Source organism: Phaenicophaeus curvirostris, chromosome 25 (genome assembly GCF_032191515.1).
Source record: "Phaenicophaeus curvirostris isolate KB17595 chromosome 25, BPBGC_Pcur_1.0, whole genome shotgun sequence".
Classification (NCBI taxonomy): domain Eukaryota; kingdom Metazoa; phylum Chordata; class Aves; order Cuculiformes; family Cuculidae; genus Phaenicophaeus; species Phaenicophaeus curvirostris.
The window spans coordinates 6,513,053-6,530,631 of record NC_091416.1 but is presented as its reverse complement, the minus strand read 5'-3'; positions in this window follow the sequence as shown (position 1 = coordinate 6,530,631).

The following is a 17,579-nucleotide window of genomic DNA, read 5'->3' as shown; positions in this document are numbered from 1 at the left end:
TCACTTCATTTTTGGATCAGGACTTGAAAACCTGTTTATCTCAAGCCTGGAGAAAATGCAAGATAAGGTATTAGGACAGGGAAAAGTCCTGAGGGATGGGGAACAGAGACAGAAGAGAGGAAAACAAGCACAGTAACTACCACAAACAAGTTTTGGCTTTCTCCAGACCCAGAGAAAATAGAAGCAGGTTCAGCAGCAGAGAGAAGCAGAGGCAGGCTCAGGGAAACAAAGCCGCGATCAGACACCTGATGCTACTGTAAAGAACTTTGCCTCCTTTCAAATTCGTGAGGAAATGAGCAACACTGTCTTTTCATTGAAGTTTGAAGATGCCCCTGGTCTGTGAAGGAGAGCCATGGTTTGAGAGATTCTGTGGTGGAAGGTGGCCAAGTCTGGAATCAATGGGCTTGAGTAATAGGGAAACAGATCAAATGGCAACCAGCGCAGGCACATTTCACTGCACCCAGGTCAAAGTCCTCAAAGATAACATCTCCTCGGACCCAAAGGACCACACCTATGGGAGCAACAATTTCTCCAATGCAAGAGGTTAGCAGTAATGAGGAAATGGAAGATTCTGAGCTTCATTCCACAGTTCCTCAGGTCCCTTTTCACCCAGACACTCTTCACGTGCAAGTTGATCCTCTCGTGTCACACAAGCTGAAAACTGAGCATCAGCTGGTAGCAGAGCAGCCCAGGCCATCAGAGCAGCTCACCCAGAGGCTGCATCAAGGTACCCAAAGGCATCCCGTCCCCTGCAGCAGGGGCAATCCACACTCCCGACTTGTGTATCAGCAAGCCTCTCGGCTCAGAGATGTGTCTAAATACACAATCATACAAAGGGCTCCAGTTTTCTTTTTTCCCCAGACCAAGCCAGCAATACACTGCTCTGTTTCTTACATCAGGCAACTGTGATTTCACACATGAGAATACACTGTAATAATTCTGGCTATAATTCTGCCTTTATCTCACCTCAGCAACCTCCTGGAAGAAAGCTTTCAATTAAAATATTCCCCCAAAGACAACTGAAGGGAGACAAAGAGGGAATTTTTGCCTTCTCCACCACTGCCTGTTCCTATCACAGTCACCATTCCTCTCGCCTCCTCAGACATTAAAGTTTGCAGACACTGTGGTTTAGGCATCCCCATCTGTACGTTCATTCAGTTCTGCTCTTTCTCATCATGTGAAGGCAGTTACACCTTGGTTTCCCACACACAACATCCAAACGCTTCGTCCAAGCACCTCACAAGTAGAGGGTATTGTTGATGCCCTCGTTGTGACAAGCAGGGAAGTGGAAAAGGCAGGTGAACAAAGGAAAGCAATGCAGGAGCTATGCTAAAAGCTCGGGGATGACAGGAATAGTGAGGGAGCCTGTTGATACCTAGGATGTGCCACCATGGCCTTGTAAAGGGCTGGAGCTGCAAAGAACAACTGGACAGCTAAGAGAAGTGGTGGGCAAACACTGAGAGCAGTATTTGTGGAAACTCTCATTTGGTATCTTTCATTAACTACATCAATTCTACACCTAGAAAGACATCATTGCGGAGATCCCAGCGATAAAGGGATACCTAGCTATTACCGGGGCTGTTTGATAAATATTGCTTATTATTTTAAACAGAATGCATGAAAACCTACCTTCCCCTGTGAGGGTGGGGAGGCCCTGGCCCAGGTTGCCCAGAGTAGGGGTGAGCTGCCCCATCCCTGGAGGGGTTCAAGGCCAGGTTGGATGGGGCTTGGAGCCCCTGATCCCGTGGGAGGTGTCCCTGCCCATGGCTGGAAGTGGAACTACATGGGCTTTGAGGTCCCTTCCAACCCAAACCATTCCAGGATTCTCTGATAATACAAGTGTTGCAAGGCAAGAAATACTTCTCCCACTGCTCCCCCCACGAAAGCTGCAGCGGCTCCAATTTTCAGCTAGTCTGTGACCTTGGAAGGGAAGGACCAATTCTGGCTACCATGCAGAGAAGAACACAATCCAAACAGTGGATAGCTGTAAGATCATCTTTTCATGAAAAATCACTAACTTCATTTAAACTGGGCATAAATGTTTTCTGTTTAAAAGCAAATTCTCTATTTTGTCAAAGCACAGCTTCTGGGATATTTTCTTTTAAACACCACTGAAAGCTTTTTAACACAGCGCACAGTTAAATGAGACTAAAATGGCTGGTTTGAACGTGAAGAAGAGATTGCACTTTTTTTTCTTTTTCTCAAACAGAAAGAAAAGAAGATGAAAGACAAATCTAATTTTCTCTCATTACAATCCATTGAACCACAGATTTTTGTTAATTGCTTTCCTTATGGGTACAATCTAAACGTTTAAAACTATAATAAACCTACAAAGCACCACAAGAAAATAAAAGAAGATTGAGAAAGAGCTAGGGGAATCCGTTGGCAAATCTGTCATTAGTTTTACATGGAGAACATCATCGGAGAAGCTTGGGTGTGTGTCACAGCAAGAAAACCTAGAAGCGCGATGGTCAGGGGAAAAGGACCCATAGAAGAGGACAGAACTGCCCAGGTCCAACACCCAGGACAACCAACATACCTTCATGTTGGCACGGTTTGGTGGGAAAGGCACCAGGACAAGTTGCTAAACACATGTGCTAGAAAAATGAGCTGTAAGATGTACAAAAAATCTCCCTGGGAAAAAAAAAAAGTGCACCTTGGAAGTTGTTCCACAGTAATTTATCCCAGTGAGTTAGGAAAGCATAGCCACTGATGTTCTGTATTTCAATGTTTTAACGCCCCTGGCCACCATCCCTCAATGCAGAACAGAGAAGATCTGATCAGCCCAACTGGGAACTCCCCCCACTAGGCTAAGAAGTTGCATCCTCCTTAAGTTTCAAGAATTTAATGAGCACAGAAGGTGTAAAACCAGCAGTTAAAAAGCAAACAGAGCCAGCCGCTCCCACATCCAGAAGGTACCATTTATAAACATCCACAAATCCACAGATAACTAAAACTAAACACAAGCTGGAGAACAGATTTAAAGCATTTTCTCAGTAGTTGGAACTAAACAGGGATTCCACAGCCACAAGAAGCTGCGCTTTTGGTCTTCATGCTCAAACTTCTGCAGCAGGGCTGATTTTCCCTTTAAGTGCATCCCTTTGCAGTACCTCCTCACATAAAATCACAGAATCACCAGGCTGGAAGAGACCCACCGGATCATCGAGTCCAACCATTCCCATCAATCACTAAACCATGACCCTCAGCACCTCGTCCACCCGTCCCTTAAACACCTCCAGGGAAGGGGACTCAACCACCTCCCTGGGCAGCCTCTGCCAGTGCCCAATGACCCTTTCTGTGAAAAATCTTTTCCTCATGTCCAGCCTGAACCTCCCCTGGCGGAGCTTGAGGCCATTGATGTCATAGTTGCTTGTTTGATGGTGGGTACAAACATTGCAGTGTTTAATACTCTTCTAAACACATACGGGACTCACTTCAGCCAGCAAAAGGGTGGATGTTTACAGTTCCTGCCACTCCTTCACCCCACAGATGTTTATTATTGCAGATTTAACTGGTAACTGCTGAAACCATGGAGGTTTAACAACCTGAAGGTCATGAGAGATCTTTCAAGACCAGACTCTCACACAGGTAGGAGCTGAAGGATCGCTGTTGCCCACCATCCTGCTGCCTGCCTTGCTCCTGCTCAAGAGAAGAGCGCTCTCACGTAGCTCTTTAAACACACACCTCATTCACTGTTTGTATTAGAGGCTCGTGATCCGAGTTTGAAAGAACGTCACTATTGGGGGGAGTATGAGACTACGGATCAATTCAGCTGGAAGAGCAAGAGAGGCCAACACTGTTGTTTATATGTTTTGTAGCATCCTACAAAGGGAAAGCAGAATTTTCCCTAAAGCCGGCTCGCTGCTTAGGCTTCTCTTTGGTTCACAAACTTGCTTTTATTTTTCTGCAAATACCTGCTGTTGGCATAAACCAAATTCTTCACAAATTAAAGAGAAGGAACCCGCGATAACCTGCTAAATACAACATTTTCCTGAAAAACACTCTACCAGTGAAGCCTTGGCTCCAGGCTTACACCCTAATCTTCAGGGGTAACAGCAACCAGACTTCTTAGACATTCATTACAGGATGTTTTAAACAGACCTCTGGTCTTCCAGCAGTTATTCCACGGGCACGAGTGCTCAACAGCTACATAACCATAGGTGTCAAATGATTAGTCACTAAACAGGAAAGAATGCTTAAGATTCTAGTGCTTGAGTTTCAACCGCCAATCACTAAAGACCACTGACAAACAGATAAAACCACTTTTTTCATTCAATGAAAGTTAGATTCAATAGTGTCTAGGTTTCCCAGTGGGGAGCGAACTCCATAGTGCTAGCAGGAACAGTCACAAACCAGGAGGGTTTGCACACAGAGCCAGAGGATGAGCACTGGGATGGGGTATTAAATGACTTGTCCAAGCACACACAATGACAATTCAGGATCCTGAAGGATTTGTCCAGGTCTCCCAAGTCCCAGTTCTGTTTCCCATCTCTTCCAGTCCAGGCTCATTCACCGAAACGGATTTCTCTTTCTTTCTCAATGAAGGAGCAAAAAGAAAAATCATCGGGGAGTGAAGAAGAAAGGAAGGCAGACTTTACAATCTCCTGCACGTCATTAAGCCAAAATCAGCCTTTCAAGCTCACCTCGGAACAGCAGTGGAAACCAAACATGGGACAGGCAAATTTCTTCATGGACTGTGAAAGGATTTGAGTGCCTGACTCAACCAAAAACAACTTTAAATACTCTAGCAGGATAGCACGTTGTGTATCAGAGAAAGACATCGCCTTCTGCAGTGAACCACAGGGTAGCTGAAGAGCCGCCCTCCAAGAGCAGATACCTGCATTGATACCAACCACAGTTACATCAGAAGCAGATTCAGCTTGGCTCTAAATCCATTATAAAGGTGACAATGGTGCAAGAATTCAACATAAAATCAACTACACGACTCTTGCAGCGCAACACTGCGGGCTAGGAGTTTTCAAACAGTCATTAATCTTGGAAAAGATCTCCAAGCTCATCCATTCCAACCATCAGCCCAACGGCCCCATGCCTACTACACCATGTCACAAAGAGCCGTAGCTGCATGTTTTTTGAGCACCTCCAGGGATGAAGACTCAACCACTGCTCTGGGCAGCCTCTGCCAGTGCTTCACCACTCTTCGAGTAAAGATCCCATTTTGCTTGGGTAGCTGCACTACCAAACAGCTTGGGAGGCAGGAGGAAGAAGAGAAAAGGAGCCCTCACAACAAACAGCAGCGCTTGGGATGCAGTTTCCCACCACACCTGTGCAGGGTCAGGGTATGGCAGGTAAGGCCACGAGCATGGGAACCCAGGTGTGCTTCCATGGGAATACAAAGGGCACCAACAACTCGGAGCCACTCGTGCCTTTTTGTCCAGTCACACAGGTGAAGATTCAGACACAACACCTCTCACTTCTGTCAAAGAGGAACAGGCTGTCACTTTTATAGCTCAACCATCCACTTGTGGCTTTTAAAACGGTTTGGTGCTCATAATTTCTGTAAGTGATTTTTTCCTTTCTCTCCTCTACGCTCAAGTCAAACCTATAAAAAGAAAGAAGAGTGCCAGACACCAGGGTGACAAGTGCCATGCAGTCAGAGGTGAATCATGACCTGGCACAGGCAGGCTGTAATTTGGTGCAAAGAAGCTATCATAATCAATATTTACAGATGAGAACTTTCATAAAAGAGTGCACATTTGGCACAATAAGGATGTGGAGACTGCTCTTCGAATAGAAAAATGTTGCGTGCCCTCCTCAAAAATAAATATAACTTAAAAATAAGTATATCGTAAAACCTGAACATGGAACTTGACATCTAGTGTATGAAACCGAACGGACGGGCAGAAAAAAGTCCAGATGGAGGAGTTGCACGTTCCTTTTGTGTGCGTTGTAGGACAGAGTTGGAAAACCAAGTGCAATCACTTTACAATACCAGTACAGAAGTATCTGGAAGCTCCTGCTGTGCTGTAGCTGTCCCAACACAAAGACAGCCACCCATCCCAAACCGAATATCAAAAGCCATCACTGGAAAACAACCCAAACCCCACAAGGATGAGGTGACCACTCTGCTGGGGAAGCACTACAAGACTCGTTTGGAAGCATCTCTGAAACATGCACTGCGCTATTACCCAGTTGTTAATACGTTCATATATCCAGCGTGAAAATAAACACCGAAGAACTCACAGGGGATGAAATCTCTGGGAAGCACCAGATAGATTTCAAGCCTACAAGTTTCTTCCTTGGATGTTTCTGACAACTTCACGCTTTAACGGCTGTGATTGCAAAGCAGAGCTGCTGCCAAAGCTGGTGCCTCTGCAAAGGGCTGCAGATTTGCAGCAGCAGGAACACCCTTTTCTCTGTGCCTTACGTTTTATTGTCTGCAAAACAGAGAAGAATTTCACAAAAGCAATTTAAAAATACAATTTAAAATTTATAATTTACAATTTAAAAATATTTTGAGACAAACTTTCTAGAAATCAAGCTATTCTAAAAATAAAAAAAAATTAAGCTCTACTGATGCACTCCACCGCACTCAGGTATATCACCATTTTTCAGGCCTCTAGTGCTCACTACAGGCTCTCCAGGTAAGTTTTTCTTTATGCATTTGCCTTAAATATACGACCTTGGATCACCTAAGAGAAGGCCTGATATGTGCAAATTAAATCAAGGCCATCCCCTAATTTTAAATCACTAAATAAAAGCTTGCAGACATGTTTTCTACAGATCAAATAGGAGAGCTCATAGCTGATTTAATTCAAATTCTGTTCGTGCCAAGCACCCAGCATTCCAGAACCGGTAAACTGTGTGTCTAATTATCACTTGTAGAGTTCAAGGGACTGCATTTCAATGAAGATTATGAAAATTAAATGGACTTGAAATGCCTTTTCGACTAGAAAAATGAGCGTTCAAGGTGACAGTTTCTCAGGGAAAGTGCTTCTAAAAGTATTAATAGTTTTACTGATTGGTTTTAATAAATATTTAAACCTTATTGCCAAGGTTTCTTCATGTTGCCTTCCCCCATAACCTGCAACACTGAAAAACATAAAAACATCAAACACTGAGAAGCAAAGGTTTCTTTAGTACAAGTGGCTTTGTATTTGAACACAGCAGCCACATCCTTCGCTGCTGGACCTCCCGTTGCTCCTCCACATACACAAAGCCCAGAATGTGACAAGCCACGATGTGCACGTCTGCTTGAAAAACACTGATGGGACAAGTCTCCAACAGGCTCTAAGAATGACAAGCTGCATAACTCCAAGCATTGGGAAAGGGAGCACATCAGGGAAAAGGGAAGGGAAAGGGGAGGGGGGAAAGAAGGAAAGAAAAAAAATAAAAAGGAGGAGAGAGGAAAAAAGGAAAAGGAGGAGAGACAGAAAAAGAAAAAGGACAAATAGAAAAAGAAGGAGAGTGGAAAAAGTTGGAGAAGGGAGAAAAAGAAAAAGGAGATATCAGAAAAAGGAAAAGAGAGGAAGAAGAAAAAGGAAGAAAGAGGAAAAAAGAAAAAGGAGGAGAGGAAAAAAGGAAGAGGAAAAAAGTAAAAGGGAGAGAGGAAAAAAGGAGAAGGAGGAGAGAGGAAAAAAGGAAAAGGAGAAGAGAAGATAAAAGGAAAAGGAGGAGAGAGGAAAAAAGGAAAAGGAGGAGAGAGGAAGAAAGGAAAAGGAGGAGAGAGGAAGAAAGGAAAAGGAGGAGAGAGGAAAAGGAGGAAAGAGGAAAAAAGGAAAAGGAGGAGAGAGGAAAAAAGGAAAAGGAGGAGAGAGAAGAGAAGAGAAGAGAAGAGAAGAGAAGAGAAGAGAAGAGAAGAGAAGAGAAGAGAAGAGAAGAGAAGAGAAGAGAAGAGAAGAGAAGAGAAGAGAAGAGAAGAGAAGAGAAGAGAAGAGAAGAGAAGAGAAGAGAAGAGAAGAGAAGAGAAGAGAAGAGAAGAGAAGAGAAGAAAAAGGAAGAGAGAGGAGAAAAAGAAAAAACAATCCAAAACCTCAAGTCAGACCACAGTGGAAGTCAGAGACATAAAGAAAAACCTTGCCTCTAAATGGACAGCTCTTCAGAAAGAAAAGTTTGGGCACCCTGAAACTCCATAATTTATGGAAAAATGCAACCGAGCAGGTTCACTCAGTGCAAATCCCACACATTATGAAGCAGCACGTGCAAACGCCTCGTCCTTCCCATCACGGCTGTGCCCAGGCACCTCTCCCAGAGCACACACCAGCCTCTCATAGAATCATAGAATAATCAGGTTGGAAGAGACCCACCAGATCATCGAGTCCAACCATTCCCATCAAACACTAAACCATGTCCCTCAGACCTCGTCCACCTGTCCCTTAAACACCTCCAGGGAAGGTGACTCAACCCCCTCCCCGGGCAGCCTGTTTCGAAACGGTGCCTCTCTCTCCATTTAACTGAAAGTGAACCTGGCGATACTGCCACGCTTCGTTCTTCATTGGGCCAGAAGCCTTCTTTTCAGAAACAAATCTAGCAGAATAAAGCCTTAAACCCCATTGCAGAGTTGGTAGCAATGAGGGCAGTGGGAATGATTTCAGCATCCCTGAGTGACCAGCCTCCACTCTGCTGCGGTGCGGCAACACGGCACAGAATCCAAAATTACTGTCTTAATTCTAAACGGAAAGCGCGCTAGCTAAGTGGAATATCGTGAAGTAACAGAACGTGGATTTTCAGCTTAGGATAGAATTTTGAAAAGGTGAGATCAATTAAAAGAGATCCATTGGGCAAACTAGGGACAAAAATAACTTTTCCAATTAAATCTTTAAGCAGAAGTTTCAAACAGGCAGCAGCTATGTTTCTCAATACTCTCAGTCCCAGTGCCTGATACCAAATGACGTCCCTACATACTGCTTCCAAAGCAGAAAGTGCTGAGAAATCTTTAATGCAATAAAAGTCAAATAAAAATCACTTGGCATAACTTTATTACCATAGACAGGAGGAGGAGAAGTGAATGAAAATGGCTACAACTGTTCCTGATTCTCATTTATTTTTGAGACAAGAATTTCTTCACTATGAGGGTGGTGAAGCATTGGAACAGGTTGCCCAGGGAAGCTGTGGCTGCCCCATCCCTGGTCTTCAAGGCCAGGTTGGATGGGGCTTGGAGCAACCTGATGCTGTGGGAGGTGTCCCTGCCCATGGCAGGGGTGGGACTAGATGGGCTTTGAGGTCCCTTCCAACCCAAACTATTCTATAATTCTACCATGTAGGTCCCTACGAAGCAGACAAACCTGATAGATCTGACACTTTCAGTAATGTAACTTGTCTATGACAACAACAGCTCCAAGAACATTCCCAGGGCAACAAAACACACTTCAGAGAGTGAAGGATGGTTCTCTTGCTTCACAGCCACTGCAGGACTCGTATTCCAGTCCTGGCTGTGGTGTCGAAGCCAAACCGCACGCCTGTGGGAATAATGCACAAAGCCCATTTCAGAGGACAATGAAAGCACCACATTCTTGGAGCTGGCACAGGAAACCTTTTTCATTCCACTCGTGCCAGGCAGCATTTTCCCCCAGGAAGATGCGCAAAGGAGGACACAAAATGCTACGCACACAGGCTGAAACCACAGCTCAGCCTCGGTGGTTCCATTCCTGTCACAGATCCCCTGCTACTCACACAGGATTTCGCTGTTATCTGAACTAAAGCTGTTCCAGCAGAGCACTGTAAACCTATCCTTGATGGGACTGGTTTTCTATGCAAGGAACACAGAATAATCACTGATTTATCCACAGATGTGTTCTTGCATTAAAAACCTTTAAGGATTCCCTGCCAAGTGATTGAGTATTTTGCCCTTAAAAGTGGGCTGTATACAAGAGCGCTACAAGACTCACTAAGGTTCTTGAGAATTTTCTTCTATCACATTTCTGGTCATACTCAAAGAGACCGACTTCCCACTCCACTCCTCCAGAACTTATTGCTACCATATCAACTTGGCCTCTTTGGTTTTCATGCCAAACTCGTGTTGACAACAAAAGAAACCCCCAAATTTGACGTTGGAATGGTTCAACTTTTTCGAACAAATATGAGAGATGCAAAAGGTTTGTAATCCCTTTTGATTTTTTTCTTTTACAGAATCCTATTGAAAGGAATGATCTCTTTAAAAATTTCTCTTGCGTGCTTCACAATGCATGTAAGTGAGAACCTTCAAAAATTATACACATTTTAAACTTAGTCTCTTTAAAAATTCCATATATTTTTATCATTGTTGAAGATCATAACACTCCTACAGAAAAAAAGAAAGCAGAGGAAGAAGGAATGGGGAGAAGAACACTGTTGCTTTGAAAAAACAACCTTTGAGAACTTGCAAAAAGGAGAAAACGTTGCTTTTCTCCCAATACTCCTTTATAGAAAAGCTGCTGAAATTAAGAATTATATACCACTTGTGCATTCAAACAGAAGCTTGAAATGTCTCTTTTACATAAACCAAGTGAAAAAAGAAAAATCTAATAAAGCTATGCAGAAAAAAAATACCATAGTATATTACTGAGAGACTGTAATTTCATTTTCATATTTGCTGTGGAGTGGCAAGTTCCTGCATTATGTGGCATCTGGGTATACAGACACATTATTTCAGTATTTTGCAGTGTAGCATCTGCTCCCCCAGTTTCTCCCTTGCACATCGTTCCGCAAACTTGCAGCTAATCACAAGAAATCTCTGGGATCTAACTTCCATTTTTAGTGCTGGCCTACTTAAAAAAACAAAGGGAGCACAGCAATAATAAGATGCTTCTCTTTCTGAAAATGAGCAAAGAGGAACAATACCTCTGTTCCTTCCTTGATCAGATGATTGAGGCATCAGGTGTATGGAATTCCAAGAGCTGCTAAGGATGCTTCCAAGCTAGGATAAGGTGTGGAAGGAAAGCAGAAGAGATGTGATGTGACATCAGACTGCAGACAGCCATGGCACTCTAGGATAGGGGGACATCTTTCTTCTGACTGAACCTCTCAACTTCTCCTGCCCAATTCAGTTTCATCAGATTCAGTTAAATTACGTGTGTGTGTCCCTGAACAAGCAGTATCTGCCCAGTTCCCAGGCTTCACTCATTAAGTCTGCAAGCAGCAATTTGCAGAGGCCAGAGCGGGGTTTTTCAGAGCCCTTAGTTATTCACATCACGCCAATTGGTTTTCCCAGGGACCAAGGATGAATGGCTGATAACAAAACCTCCACAGATCACGTGGAGGCAGCTGACTCCGAGCAAGTGAAAAGGACCTGTATTTGCCTCAGCAGCAGGCATTGGGTATTGCAGCAAAACCTACCCTAGGAAATGAGGTAAGACCCAACTCTGGCCTAGGTTTCCATTGTCCTGAAGCTTCCTTATTTCTCCACAAGAACTAGCTTTCCTTATGCCAGTCTACGTGCAAGATACCTGAAATAAATACTGAAATAAAGACTGACAAATTAAAGGAGAACACAAAACTTGAAGCATTAAAAGAACTAGACGGATTCCATCATCATGGGATGCCACCTGGTGAGACACAGGGTGGGCTCAAGGTCGACAGGATTCTGTAAATGACAACTACAGGTTTCCTCTGTTTTGGAGGAGTCCAGAGTGAGTAGTCTAGAGAGCTGATTTGCTGAACTCTTCCCAGTATTCTAAACTTCAGCATAAGCAAAGAGACTCTCTTCTGCAATGACCCCCAACTGAACTGGCACCAGGCTCTTCCAGGTGTCAGATTTGCAGACAGCATTCCCAGGGAAGTCAAGCACTGTCGTCATCTTCTACCTATACTTTGAAATCATTGGAAACTGGAGAATAGAAGAAAGTAGACTCTCAAATTTAACATAAGTGAAGGAACAGGGAATAAATGAGGTCCCAGTCCCCACCTCAGTTCTGCTTTCACCCCTGGTGCACCAAAGCATGTATGCAGCATCCACATCTGTACTGCAGCTGTCTCCTCCCCTTTTGCTTTCTGCTGAAGTGCCAGTACTTTGACAAATGCGTTAATTACGATTTAAAATGAACCTGCACTCAAAGGAGGGATGGGGGGAAGGGAAAAATGATGTGGCAGGTACCCTTGGCAGCAGCCTTAAAGGACAGGCGTTTCCAATTATGTGATCATTTTAACAAGGCAGCTTTCCTTCCTCTGAAGCATTTGTCCTCTGCACGCTGCAGCTTACCCAATGTGCTCAGCAGTTTTATTTATACAGACGTGACTCACCTTAGAATGGCCTCAAACAACGCACCTTCCACTTTTGCTTAAAAAAATACAAACAAAAGAAAAGCCTTGTAGAAATAAGATCTCTGTCTGAAGCTTGTCCTGAAATGTTGGCCACGCAGTACAGACAACGTGATATTCAAGGCTCAGAACACTCAGAAGCGATGTGGGGATCTCAGAGGAGAACTGCTAGACTAGAAACTGTCATCGTGATTCTGCACCTACCACTGCAACAGCAACAGGGAGAAGATCCAAGACCTCATCTGCATGCAGAACACCATTTCAAAGGTGACTTCAATGGCCAGACAAGTTAATCAGTTATTTTTTTACTCCGGTCCCTTAAGTAAATTGTTATGTTGCTTTTATTGTTATAGTTAGGACATTCCTCTAAAATAAGAAACAGAAGGAAGAAAGCAGTGAAGCTTGGCTGGAAAGTTGGGTAGACATGTCCCTGGAGATCTCTCTTCTGAAGTCTGGGAAAAACAGGCTCTAATCTACTCTGGTACGCCATCAACTGTAAAAGAGAAATATTTTACAGATGGTGTTCCTGAGGGGGTGTGGGAGGCAGGGAAAAATAACTTCTCCAGATTCAGTCTTTCTACAATGCCTAAAGGTAAAGAGGCATCAGATTTCTCGCACCTCTTCAAATTCTGCTATTTTTTTTTTTTTTGCTATTTAGCTCACTCCTATCTGCTCCCTTCCCTCAGTTCACTGCAACCCCAGCCACACACTTCCTCTGCACTACAGCCCAGCCCCTTTAGCCAAGCAAAACTGCTCCAAGGCTGCAGCCACCTCGTTAATAAAGTTCCTTAGTCTTCACTTCCCAACAGCTCTTTCCTCTTAAGAGCCCCTGGAATGGATGTTTCAGTTGCAGCAGTCAGGCTTCCAGGGTACAGTCATTCCTTCCCCAGAACATTGCTTGTGGGACCTACACTGAAACTGGGAGTCACAGAGTCATAATGGCTTAGGAACAACTTACTGATTCATTAACGATACCAGCAATAAGACTTGATAAACAGCACTTCCCACCAGAAAGCAGTGTGCAGTTCATAGAATCACAGAATCACCAGGTTGGAAAAGACCCACAGGATCATCGAGTCCAACCATTCCTATCAATCTCAAAACCATGTCCCTCAGCGCCTCATCCACCCACCCCTTAAATCCCTCCAGGGAAGGGGACTCAACCCCCTTAGTTCTGACAGAATGAAGCAGAAAATTCTCTTATCCTGCCCTCTATCCCGTCCCAGCTATTCCAGGTAACTACAGGTGATCTATCATCTACAGACACGCCTTCTGTTTAAAATTAAACAGTGTCAACTGCATGCTCATAAAAATACCTTAAGATGAAAAAGCAGTTTGCTTTTTTGTTTGTTTTAAAGCTCAATACAAAGAGATCCATTTCTTCCTCTCTGCTGACCTAATGCCCCAACTGGCAAAACTTAATGGTAACAATCTCTACTCAGAAAAGGCTGAGTTGTTTTTCCCAAATTCCTCAGCTGTAACTAATCTTATGTGAACCACTGTGAAAGAAGTAAAATCCAGCTTGTCCTCATATGCAACCATGAACTGAAACGTCAGCATTCCTCAGTGAGGTCCAAAGTCAGAGGAAGCTGTTTGGCACGTAACACACAGGTCTACGTGCAGTTAAATATGTGCTGGAGTGCATCCATGAAGTGAGGGGCCAAGACAAACCTCCTAAATATTAGCCACTTCTCTTAGTCCGTGTGTTATATTGTAAAATACAGTCTGCTTGGCTCCTAAGACTCCACCATCAGCCCACTCCAAGGAATCCAAGACATGCTCTCCTGTTCCAGGACTGCCCGGTACCATCGCTAAGTGGGCAGCACTGACTTAGAGCAATGGGAAGGGAAGGTTCTCCAACAACTCTTTCATTCCCATCCTTTTCAGAAGGATAGAGTGGAATTAAAGCTCTGCTCTCCAACCACCAGAGCTATTAAGAAACCCGGAGGTCTTCCAGCTACCTGCAGACTCACAGAGAGCACAGGAAGGCTGTTTTGGTATAGGAACTGCACAGGATGACCTTGAATTTCCTTCTCAGGTGTAGAACTCATTTAAGTATGCCTCGCCTGACACTCACTCTGACATTTCAAATGCCATGGCTGAGATGTCCTTATTCATTTGGTTTCAATGCACAAGTCCTATGAATGGAAACTGAATCAGGACAGAGTCGGTTAAACTAAATTTTGCTTTGCTGCTGCCTAATTAGATGATGCTGACTAATCCTCTGCATTGCTTTACAGTGAAAGGCACCCAGCAGGAGTATTAAGATGGGTTTTCAGAGAGCTAAAAGCCATGAATTATTTCCTTTTACAGAGTATTTCTCTTGCACAAGTTTCTTCCATCAAGTGTTCTTTTCCAAGATTATATCCTCCACAAAAAGTCTCTGCAGCCAATGGCATTAGAAGCTCAAAGAGCCACATAAAGGAACAGAAAAGATGAAGAGAAAAAAAAGCTGGACACCATCTCTACCAAATTTTTCATACAGAAGTGACTACGATGAGAAATGATTTGCAGGAGCGGCCTTTTAACCTCCCAGTAAGTAAACAGGGACTACAGGTTTTTCATAGAATCATAGAATAACCAGGTTGGAAGAGACCCACCAGATCATCGAGTCCAACCGTTTTTGCTTTCCTCCTGCAAAATACTTGAATCCTGGGTTCAGTTTTGGGCCCCTCAGTACAAGAAAGATATTGAGCTGCTGGAGCATGTCCAGAGGAGGGCAATGGAACTGAGGAAGGGTCTGAAGAACAAGTCTTATGAGGAGCAGCTGAAGGACCTAGGGCTGTTTAGTCTGGAGGAAGCTGAGGGGAGACCTCATGGCAGCTCCCTGAAAGGAGGCTGTAGCAAGATGGGAGGTGTGTGCTGGTGTTATCTCCCAAGTAACAAGGGACAGAGTGAGAGAAAGTGGCCTCAAGCTGTGCCAGCAGAGGTTTAGACTGGATATTAGGAAGAAATTCTTTGCTGAAAGAGTGGTGAAGCACTGAGAGCGGCTGCCCAGAGCAGTGGTGGAGTCCCCATCCCTGAAGGGGTTCAAAAAACCAGCACTTCAGGACATGGTTTAGTAGGCACGGTGTGGTTGGGCTGACAGTTGGACTGGATGAGGTTTTTTTCCTTTTTCTATGATTCTATGAAAAAAAGATATGTGGCTAACTGTAACCATAATATAGCCCCTTTCCAGTTTCACTGAGCATTGCTGACAGGTTTACACTGAGGCATGAGCAAGCAGCCCTTGCACAGCTCAACCCCACGTTGCTGGGCTGAGAGAACCTTAACAGACTGAACACTTCTGAACATTTAAATCTGAAGTGTTCTAATTGCTTTCGTTTCCTCAGAGATCCTGCTAAACCACAGCTGCAAAATACATGAGTTGAAAGTAAAAAGCTCCAGACTGAACTATTCAAGGATGGGAAATCATTATCAATCTTTTTTGAAGCTTTAACAGAGCATCATCAACTCTCTCATTATGTCAACCAGTTCCTATGGCAAGGAGAGTTCAACTGCTTTCTCCAAGCTCAGCTTGTTGAGTTATGTTCAATTAGGAAACAACAATTCTACTAGAAAGGGAAGGGAAACAGCAACAGGAACTGGATCAGCAGGGGTCATTACAGTGAAAGGGGTTCTTGGGAACTGAGGCTCCACAGTCACGGTGAGCATGTGAAGAGTTCTCCACTCTCAGTGATAGCAGCCAAGTGAAAAAAACCAGACTTTGGAGTTGGTGAGTTTTCAATAAAATCTAAGGCGAAATGACCTCTGTGCTCCAGTGTTTTACTTTTCATGATGTAGACTTCCCAAACTCATTTAAAGGTAGACAACGCTATCGATTCAACTTACAGCCTCACCTCTTCTGTGACTTAATGTTGGACTCGATGATCCGGTGGGTCTCTTCCAACCTGGTTATTCTATGATTCTATGATTCTGTGATTAAGACACAGATCAAATCCTGCTACCCTCCCGTTGGCTGTGTGAGTGCAAATCTGCAGAACACTGACACACTAACTGGGAGAAATCCAGCCCCTCCAGTTAGGATGCCACCAGCCTCATGCACATCGGATCCCTGTCAGCTGCAAAATAAAGACTGACTGCTACACTGGGCATCTTCTTGAGGTTCCTGTACAAACACCTTGAACTGTATTTAAAACTACTTCTTAGGAAACGAGAGGTTTTGAACAATAGCTTTATGCTTTAAAATAACTCAATATAAACAGCCTACTGCTCAACTGCACTGCTCCTGAAAGCTGTACAAGGTCAGACAAAACCAGGTCAGCAGAACTGCCTCCTTATTTCAATTACTCACCAACAGTTAATCCACTGGGAGCAGTACCAGGGCTGTGGCACTCGCTGAGGACAGACTGTAAGGTCTCAGGCTTACTTGAACACACACATTGGCTTGACAATTCTGTTACGAATGATTATGTAGAAATTGGGGTTAGTGATAGAGGAAAGTACAGGAGAAAGATCCAGTTACGTTCACAGAGGTCCCAAGTTTGGGCAAGAAAAATGTAAAATGTCCTTTTACTTACATTGCAGACACGTTCAATCAAGAACAGAATGGATAAACTCAAGTCCACACCACTATTTCAAAAGTGCAGTGCTGTCAAAACAACGTCTTAGGTCTATCTGCAGATAAGCTTCTACACGGCACATAACTTTTTACATCTCTTATTTTCATCTGCAAGCAATTTTACAAGTACCTACTGCAATAATGCACAAAAGAAAAATGTAGGTGCATATATATTCTGCTATGTAATTAAAATAACAACTAGTTTCCATAGAGGATATAAAAGTGAAACAATAGTTGATGCCGAGTAGGTGAGCAGGCAATAGGTCAGTACATAAATGCAGAAGATACACTGCTAGGAATAAACTCTGCTCAAGGTCACTGGTGAAGTTGTTTTAATGTAATTAATTCAATAACATTTAGAACCATTTGAAAGAAGCTGGCATAAGTAGTAATTCAAAAAAGAAGCCAAGGACAGCGCGTCACTGACAAACAAAAGCCAAAGCCACTCCAGCTCCAGCTGTGCGGGGAGAGGGTTAACTGGTTCTGCTGATCCTCCAAGGCAGCTCCATCATCACCTCCTCCAAACTGGATGGAGAAAAAACCTCCTTTCAAAGTCAGGACCCAAAATGCAGCTCCAGGGGAATAAAAGCATGAAGTCAGTTTAATGTTAGCAGTTTTCTATGAGAGTAAATAGCGCATCTTCCCCGATGGCACACAAGAACAGAGAGGAGGGGCAGCAGCCAGGGGCGGGTGAGACACCCCAAGATGCATCTCAGGCTGAACCACGCAGAGTTCATCATTTCACTGCATTTTACTCTAAACTGTGTGCGACCCATTTTAGGCCTCACTCCAAGCAGACTATAATTAACTGTAATTTGTACAGATT